Source organism: Pituophis catenifer, unplaced genomic scaffold (genome assembly GCF_029215685.1).
Source record: "Pituophis catenifer annectens isolate HBS135680 unplaced genomic scaffold, rPitCat1.0.hap2 SCAF_2, whole genome shotgun sequence".
Taxonomy (NCBI): Eukaryota; Metazoa; Chordata; class Lepidosauria; order Squamata; family Colubridae; genus Pituophis; species Pituophis catenifer.
The window spans coordinates 178132825-178142354 of NW_027256882.1; positions in this window are offsets into that span (position 1 = coordinate 178132825).

A 9530-nucleotide genomic window follows, 5' to 3' on the forward strand; every position below is an offset into this window, starting at 1 on the left:
ACGGGTGGTTATGGGAGCAACATGGAGCTCCCATGTAACACCTCTCCTGCGCGAGCTGCACTGGCTCCCGGTGGTCTTCCGGGTGCGCTTCAAGGTTCTGGTTACCACCTTTAAAGCGCTCCATGGCTTGGGACCTGGTTACTTACGGGACCGCCTACTACCATCATCAGCCTCCCACCGACCAGTACGCTCCCACAGAGAGGGGCTCCTCCAGGTGCCGTCGGCCAAACAATGTCGGCTGTCGGCCCCTAGGGGGAGAGCCTTCTCTGTGGGGGCACCGACGATCTGGAATGAGCTCCCCCCAGAGATACGGAGGATTCCGGATCTGCGCACCTTCCGCCGCGAGTTGAAGACGCTTTTATTTCATCAAGCTGGCCTCGCCTAAATCTTCTCCCTTTTAAGTGTAAATTCTAAATTTTAATGGATTTTAAAATATGGGTATTTTTAAATTATGGGTATTAATTCAGCCAAATTTATTTAATCCATTTTATTCGATTTTAAATTTTGTATATTTATGTGTTTTATTTCATGGCTGTGCACCACCCTGAGTCCTTCGGGAGTAGGGCGGTATAGAAATTCAATAAATAAATAATAAATAATAATAATAACAGCTTTTTAAATCAAATCAAGTAATTGTTAATGGAAATGCATGCAGTAGAATGTTTTCCTGTTAAACTTTCACTGGGAGAAAGTTTTCTCCAACCATTTGGCTGAAATCTATTTACTACTGATTAGAAAAAACTGTTCCACCTTCTGCATGCCAAACTTTCAGGGATTTGAAAAGTATTACTGAATTTCCTTTTGGCCTAAGCATATATTTATTGAATGTATGAACACAGTTCTGCACCGCAATTCTTCGATGGGGATGGGCAGTCTTTCAATGGGCAAGGTTTTCAATTTATCCAAGAGCTGTATTCACACTGGTGGAGTCGACCTAACAGAGGAAGGATGGGGCAAAGATGTGATCATGATCATCAAAAGCAGCCACTTGGTTTCAAAGACAAAAAGGTGCTTCACAGCTTCTATATGATTCAGATAAAGATGGTTTGGTCTAAGGACCTAAGAATGCCCCCCAATAACCCCAGTAATACTGACCTACAGGTGTTACAATTTATAAAACAGTCAGAGAACCTACAATGTTTCATAAAATGACATTGTTAATTTTTGGATGCAGAATGAGGAGAACCTTTTTGCGGTTATGCAAGGCTTATATAGGGACCCCAAGAAGTTTGCATGGGAGTCAAATGCAGTTGGAGTTCTAACACTGTAGAATCATTCTTTACTTTGGTCACCTTACTTTACTTTGGCTTTGGAACAATTAATCAGTGGAACAGCTTGTTTTCAAAAGTTGTGGGGCTCCTTCACTGGAGGTTCTTTAGAAGAGTTTGGACAATCACTTGTCTGAAATAGTATAGTATCTCCTGCTTGAGCTTGGGGTTGCACTAGAAGACCTCCAAGGTCCCTTCCAACTCTGTTAAGGGAATAATTTACTTTGCATTAGTTGTGTCTATAGACCCGGGCACTTATTCCTTCTCTTCTGTTCTTGATGTAGATAATGCACTTCCCATCTGTTAACTGGTGTGTCATTTTAAGGTTTCCATGACTCTTTGGGAAGGATGTTGCCAGCAAGTCCTCTTCCAGGACAATCCCACACATTCTCATACTGAAGAAAGAGCTGTGGAAGTCAGTGAAACAAGATTGTGAAACAGGGGTGCATGAATGGACCCAGTTACATTCAAATGAATTCAGAAATTTGTTCCAATTGTTGCAAATTCCAGGTTTCCAGTCTTGATCTGTAGATTAAAAACATAAGGAAAACAAACATAAACTCTCAGAGGAGAGAAAGGAAGGAAGGAAGGAAAGAAGGAAGGAAGGAAGGAAGGAAGGAAGGAAGGAAGGAAGGAAGGAAGGAAGGAAGGAAAACTGCAACAGGTAAAACAGCAACTGTTCTGCTGGGAGTGAGGGTCGGGTTGCCTAGGGGTTCAGGATCCCATGACTAAAGGCCGGCCTTTGCAAAATATGAAAAGAACGCCAATAGCAAAATAGCAAAAACATTAATACGGCTTTTATATAAAGCCAGCCTCTTTGGCCTTAAGGACTTACGTCAAAATACCCTGAGCATATAGATTGACTAGGCTTTTAGGCTTCAATGCCAATAAAATCCACAAAGCTGTACTTGCTGCATAGTCCAAAACTGATTTGATATAGACCCATCTGGAGCCAGCCATGTCATGCTTCACCCACCCACAGATCCCCAGCTATTATTATAACTGCCTCCCCCACCTCTCCTGTCTGCAAGGCAGTTGCCTGGAGCTCTCCTTGAAGTTATTTTTCTCTAATCAGAACATCACTGCACATGTGTTGGCTTGTCCACTCAGGAGAAAATCTTGGGGGCCAGCAATGTTAGGGAATTGGGCAGTGGTGAAATCTAAAATTTGTTACTACCGGTTCTGTGGGCGTAGCTTGGTGGGGGGTGATAATGTGACTGGGTGGGCGTGACCAATTTCTTTTTTTTTTTTACTTTTAAAACCATTTTTTCTACAACCTCTTCGGCGAAGAGGTTGTAAAAAAATGCTTTCAAAAGGCTCTGACGATCCCAGCTGAGTTGCCTGATGGTCAGAGGGTTTTTTAAAAACCCTCTGCCGATCAGGCAACTCAGCTGGGATTGTCAGAGGCATTTAAAAGAAAAAAAGCCTCTGATGATCGCACAGCTCAGCTGGGCATGGGGGGGGCAGGGATTTTTGCTACCGGTTCTCTGAACCACCCGCCTCCATCCCTACCAGATCGGGCGATGCAGTCCGAACCAGGAGCATTTCACCCCTGGAATTGGGTCAATCTAGCTGAGATAGCTAGCTGCTTTCTTTATAGGTCCTGTGGTAGCAGCCCACTGCAAGAGATTTACTGTCCCCAGACAACTCCAATCTGATTTTGAAACATCTTTCCTCTGAAATGGCTTGCCAAGGAATCCACTCCAGGAGTTGGCAAAGCATCTCATCCCATCTTGAGCAAGCTCCGTCTCAAACAGTGAAGTCCAATATGTCCCTTTGCCTTCACACCTAAAGAGGGGGATGGACCATATGTTGTGGAACTTATGTCAACACAGATCCCCCCTCCTTTTTTGCTGTTGGAGGACCAGCCCAGCATTTCCCACATAAGATTCTTCAGCTCTTTTTCCTGGTCTTTACAGTATTCCTCTAGCCCACTCACTTAGTGGAGGTTTATAACACACCTACTTGCATTCTTATTTTGATCAAAATGAAAAAAAATTACACTGCTGAGTTTAAGTATCTTCATGAGCTTTAGAAAAATGGCCCAGGAACAATGGGAAAATGTGTGGATGAAAGGTTTAAAATTTACACTAAACTATAATTTAAAAGAAAATTTTTATAAGATGATGTATTGTTGGAATTCAACACTGGATAAATTATACAGAATATATAAAGGTATTTCAAATGAATGTTAGAAATGTAAAAGCAAAGAAGGAACTTTTTATCATTTATGGTTGAGATGTAATAAAGCAACGACATTTTAGAGTAATATTCATATTATAATACAGAAAATTCTTAAAACAAATATAAATGTGAAACCAGAAACTTTTCTTTTGGGTTTAATGCAGGGGGCCATATCGTGTTAGGGGAGCGCGCGCCCGCTGTCTTCGAGCGGTGGCGCGCTCCGGCCCCCAAAGCTCCACTCGTTTTCCAGGTGGCGCAGATCCTCAGGGCCCTGGCCTCCGTCTGATGTTATGCAATGCCAGGTCTGTAGTAAATAAAGCCCCCCCTCATTTGTGATCTTGTTCAGGAGGGGGGAGCGGACCTGGCAGGTATTACGGAAACCTGGTTGGGCCAAGAGGGGGGGGTCCCTCTTGTTGAAATGTGCCCACCAGGTTTCCGCGCATTCCATCAGCCAAGGTTGCAGGGTAGGGGCGGGGGGTAGCGGTTATTATTAACGAAGGTCTGAGACCGAGGGAGGCCACTGTTCCTCAGACGGCCGGCTGTGAATCCCTCCTTGTGAAATGGGGCCACGGGGTTCAGATGGGTTTGCTGATCACATACCTGGCTCCCTGCCATGTGGCAGCAGCCCTGCCCGAGCTACTCAGTGTCATCGCCACGGTGGCGGTTGAGACCCCTAGGCTTATGGTCATGGGGGATTTCAACTTGCCATCCGTTGGTGAGGCATCTGAGGTGGCTCGGGAGTTCATGGCTTCCATGACAGCCATGGACCTGACCCAGTTAATTCATGGCCCCACCCACACGGGGGGAAACACGCTGGATCTGGTTTTTGTCTCTGGACAGTGGTTGAGTGATCTCGAGATAGGAGATATAGTCACCGAGCCCTTGTCATGGTCTGATCACTCTCTCCTTCGTCTCGACCTTCGAACCGCTACACCCCGCCGCAGGGAGGCGGAGCCGGTAAGATGTTCCGCCCCAGGTGCCTGATGGAACCGGATAGGTTCCAGATGGAGCTTGGGCCATTCCCTGAGGCTCTGGCACACGCCTCGACTGGAGACCTAGTGGCCGCCTGGGATACGGCGGCCGCTGGAGCTCTGGATCGGGTCGTGCCTTTGCAGCCTCTGACCCGGCGCCGATCTCATTTAGCTCCTTGGTTCACTGAGGAGCTGAGGGAGTTGAAGCGCCGGAAAAGACGCCTAGAGAGTAGTTGGAGGGCCAGTCTTTCTGAATCTGACCGGACACTGGTAAGAGCTCATATTAGGAATTACCTAGTGGCGATAAAAGCAGCGAAATGTAGCTATTTTGCTGCTCTTATTGCGTCATCAGATAATCGCCCGGCCGCCCTGTTTAGGGTGACCCGCTCCCTGCTCCACCAGGAAGCGCGGGAGGACCCCTTGGAGGGTAGAGCCGAGGATTTTGTCCAATATCTGTATGACAAAATCGCTCAGATTCGGGAAGATCTGGACTCTGACTGGATAGTCTCAGGGGGAGGGACTGGGGCAGGTCTTGAGAATGTTATCTGGGATGAGTTTGATCCTGTGACCCCTGAGGACGTGGACAGGATTCTGGGTAGACTGAACGCGACCACTTGTTTATTGGACCCGTGTCCCTCCTGGTTAGTGCTGGCTTCTCGGGAGGTGACACGAGGCTGGTTCCAGGGGATTATAAATGCTTCGCTGGGTGAGGGTGTCTTTCCTGCCGCCTTGAAAGAGGCGGTGGTGAGGCCTCTCCTCAAGAAGCCTTCCCTGGACCCGGCAATGTTGGTAAAGTATCGTCCGGTCTCCAACCTTCGTTTTGTGGCGAAGGTTGTTGAGAGTGTGGTTGCGCAACAGCTTCCCCAGCACCTGGATGAAATGACGTATCTGGATCCGTTCCAGTCGGGCTTCAGGCCTGGGTACAGCACGGAAACGGCATTGGTCGCGTTGGTTGATGATCTCTGGAGGGCTCGGGACAGGGGGTGCTCCTCTGTCCTGGTCCTGTTAGATCTCTCAGCGGCTTTTGATACCATCGACCATGGTATCATGCTGCACCGGTTGGAAGAGTTAGGGGTGGGAGGCACTGTGTTGCGGTGGTTCTCCTCCTTTCTCTCTGACCGGTCGCAGTCTGTGTTGACAGGGGGACAGAGGTCGACCCCGAGGCCCCTCATATGTGGGGTGCCGCAAGGGTCGGTCCTCTCACCTCTCCTGTTCAACATTTATGTGAAGCCGCTGGGCGAGATCATCCGTGGTTTCGGGGTGGAGTACCATCAGTACGCTGATGACACCCAGCTGTACATCTCCACCCCGGATCACCCCAACGATGCCCTTGAAGTGATGTCCCGGTGCCTGGAGGCCGTACGGATCTGGATGGGGAGGAACAGGCTCAGGCTCAACCCATCCAAGACCGAGTGGCTGTGGTTTCTGACGTCCCGATATAGCCAGTTGACGCCATCACTGACTATTGGGGGCGAATCATTGGCCCCCACGGAGAGGGCTCGCAACTTGGGCGTCCTCCTGGATTCACGGCTGTCTTTAGAAGAGCACTTGACGGCCGTGACCGGGAGGATTTTTTATCAGGTCCGCCTGATTCGCCAGTTGCGTCCCTTTCTGGATCGGGACTTGTTACACACGGTCACTCATGCCCTCGTCACCTCCCGCCTGGACTATTGTAATGCTCTCTACATGGGGCTCCCCTTGAGGAGCACCCGGAGGCTCCAACTGGCGCAGAGTGCGGCCGCGTGGGTGGTAATGGGAGTGACATGGCGCTCCCATGTAACACCTCTCCTGTGCGAGCTGCACTGGCTCCCGGTGGTCTTCCGGGTGCGCTTCAAGGTTTTGGTTACCACCTTTAAAGCGCTCCATGGCTTAGGGCTTGGTTATTTACGGGACCGCCTACTATCACCAATAGCCTCCCACCAGCCAGTACGCTCTCATAGAGAGGGACTCCTCCGGGTGCCGTCAGCCAAACAGTGTCGACTGGCGGCCCCTAGGGGGAGAGCCTTCTCTGTGGGGGCACCTACCATCTGGAATGAGCTCCCCCCGGAGATACAGAGGATCCCGGATCTGCGCTCCTTCCGCCATGCGGTGAAGACCTTTTTATTCCATCAAGCGGGCTTGGCCTGATCTCTTCCCTTTTTAAATATGTAAATTTTAATCTGTTTTTAAATTATTGGGGTATTTTAATTTGTCTGGGCCAAAAAGTTTAATTTGATTTTATCGGGTTTTTAAATTTTGTGTATTTATGTATTTTATTGTTGGCTGTGCACCGCCCTGAGTCCTTCGGGAGTAGGGCGGTATACAAATCAAATAAATAATAATAAAATAATAATAATAATGGAAAAAGACTTGGAGAAAAAATGTGGAACTTTGTTATTATATATGTTGACAGCAGCAAGACTATTATACTCACAAAAATGGAAGGACACTTCAATTCCCACCATGGACAAATGGCTACAGAAGCTGATGGAGTTGGCAGAAATGGCTAAATTGACCATTTTGTTTAAAGGGAAGAATATAAGTACCTTTGTTTCCACATGGAAACATCTTAACTTTGTGCTTGAAGTGGGGAAAAAATAAAACTCTGATTTTGGGTTTTACCGATTAGATTGATATCTTTTTATAGAAATGGCTAGTTTATATTATTATGGGAAAACAATAAGTTGTGGTTTCATGTTAATGCTTTTTTTTACTGCAACAGAGGGAGTTGGACATCAACGTTTCTTTTTTTCTTTTCCCCAGTTTCTCCTCATTTTCTCTCCCCCTTTCCCCCCACTGTGTCTTCCTATTTATTTTTGTATTTTACCTTATAACCTAATACAAATGTTAAACATGAAAAAGAAAAATGGCCCATGATCTGTGGGTAGTTCTTTCCTATTTTAGAACAATAAAACATCCACAAGGGAAAACTGGTTACCAGGCCTGCTTTAAAAGGCAGAAATAAATCTGCCTTTTTTTCAGATTTTATGTGATAAAGGATCACATAAAGACATCTTTACATTTTTGAATCAGGATATGCCAAAGAAAATGGAAAATTGTGCAAAAAGGCAATAAGGAGCCTGGATAGCTCTGCAGACAAGGCACTGTAATTTAACACCAGCTGTCTGCAATTAAAGTAAGTTCGAATCTTGCCAGGCTCAAGGTTGACTCAGCCTTCCATCCTTTCTAAGTAGGTAAAATGAGGACCCAATTTGTGGGGGCAATAAGCTGACTTTGTATAAAATATACAAAAGTATGAAGGCTATTGCTTAACGCACTGTAAGCCGCCCTGAGTCTCCGGAGAAGGGCGGCATATAAATCAAATTTTAAAAAAAAGAAAATTTGTGGTAAGAAAATAGAGTATATATTAAAATAAAAACAATAGCCTAGAAGTTGTGATGAATTTCTTTAAAACTGGTAAAGAAGTTGAAGAAACTAGCATCTACCCCATTGGACCCCTGAATGCCCCTTATGTGGAAGGCAATGTTGTCAGAGGTCTTGTCTCTGTGATGACTCTGTGGGACCAACATCAACACAAGGGATTACTATACTCACTTCCTATCTCCCGTCTGCTTTTACTCATTGCCCCTACAGATAAAATGTTATTTAACAGATTAACAGAGTTGGAAGGGACCTTATAGATCATCTAGTCCCGTGATGGCGAACCACGTGTGCCACAGGTGGCACGCAGAGCCCTCTCTGTGGGCACGCAAGCCATTGCCCCAGCTCAGCTTCACCACGCAGGCGCACGCACCTCCCCCTGGCCAGCTGGTTTTTTGGTCTTTGCCATGCATGCCCGGGAGCGGGATGCATGTGGGAGATGTGCATGCATGCATGGGGGGTGGGGGGGTCATGCATGCATGTGCGGGGAAGGCGCACACATGTGGGGAGTGGGGGGCATGCATGGGGTCATGCGCATATGTGGGGGCGGGGCGCACATGGGGGCCATGCGCTCATGCACGGGGGAGCGTGCAGGGGCTCGTGCACGCATTGCATTATTTTGTTGGCACGCAATGACAAAAAGGTTAGTCATCACTGATCTAGTCTAACCCCTCCACCCAAGCAGGAGACCATACACTATTTCTGACAGGCAGTCCAGTCTCTTCTTGAAAGCTTCCAGTGATGAAGCTCCCACAACTTCTGAAGGCAACTTCTGTTCCATTGGTTGGTAATGTAGATGGTAATAAGCTGTTTGGGTCAAGCATTTACCTTTTCAGGTTAAATCCTGCTGTCAAGTGGACTTTTGTATTGATGTGATAATGCTACAGGCTGCTGAGAATATTTGAAAGTATCACAGAACAGGTCAGCAGCAAGTTTACTTTTGAAAAGGAAAGGGTGATCAGATCTGATTAAAGGGGAAGGGAGACCACCTAAAACCTTAAGACTGCAAATTAGATTAGGAAGTAAAATTGAAGAAGGCAAGAGTCAACTACTTCTGTGGGACTTTCCAAAAAACTATAAGGAAGTGTTCATGTAGTCACCTGAAATTGAGCTTAATTTGATATAGACTACACATTTTAGTTAGAAAGCACTGTTAATTCATGCTGAATTTGATAGCATACAATAAGTGTAAAAGATAGGATTCTGCCCCAAGGGAATCACAGTTCTGATAACTGGCATCAAAGAGATAGAAGTACTGGAAGGTTGATCAGAGTCCTTCCATTTTAAGTTTATAGTCACCCACTCTGGAACTAAAATACATTTCTACAAACCAGTAACTTGATTCCAGAACAATAAAGCAATACAGCCCATGTCTAAAAGGCTGCTAAAATGGAAGCAGGTTTATGTTGCATGCTCAAGAGAACTCTATTTGGGCTATGCCAAGCACAGCGTCATCAAAGCAACCTTTCAATTTGCCCCTCAAAACAACAAGGCTTGGCAAGGATTCTGCTCTGAAGCATCCATCACTCCCACAAATGGAAAGGGATGCAGGAATGGCTGGACCATTCTGCTGATTCTACAGGGGCGAGAGTTTTCCTTCTGAATAGTAGGAGGTGGGAATTAAAATGCACAGCTTGTGCCCCTGAAAACAGTTGGTCTCCTGCTGCCACCGAGCTTTTTAGCCACCTCTGCATCTTCCTGTTCCTTAGATACCAAGTTGCCAACGCTAAACCAATCAAGATCCCCC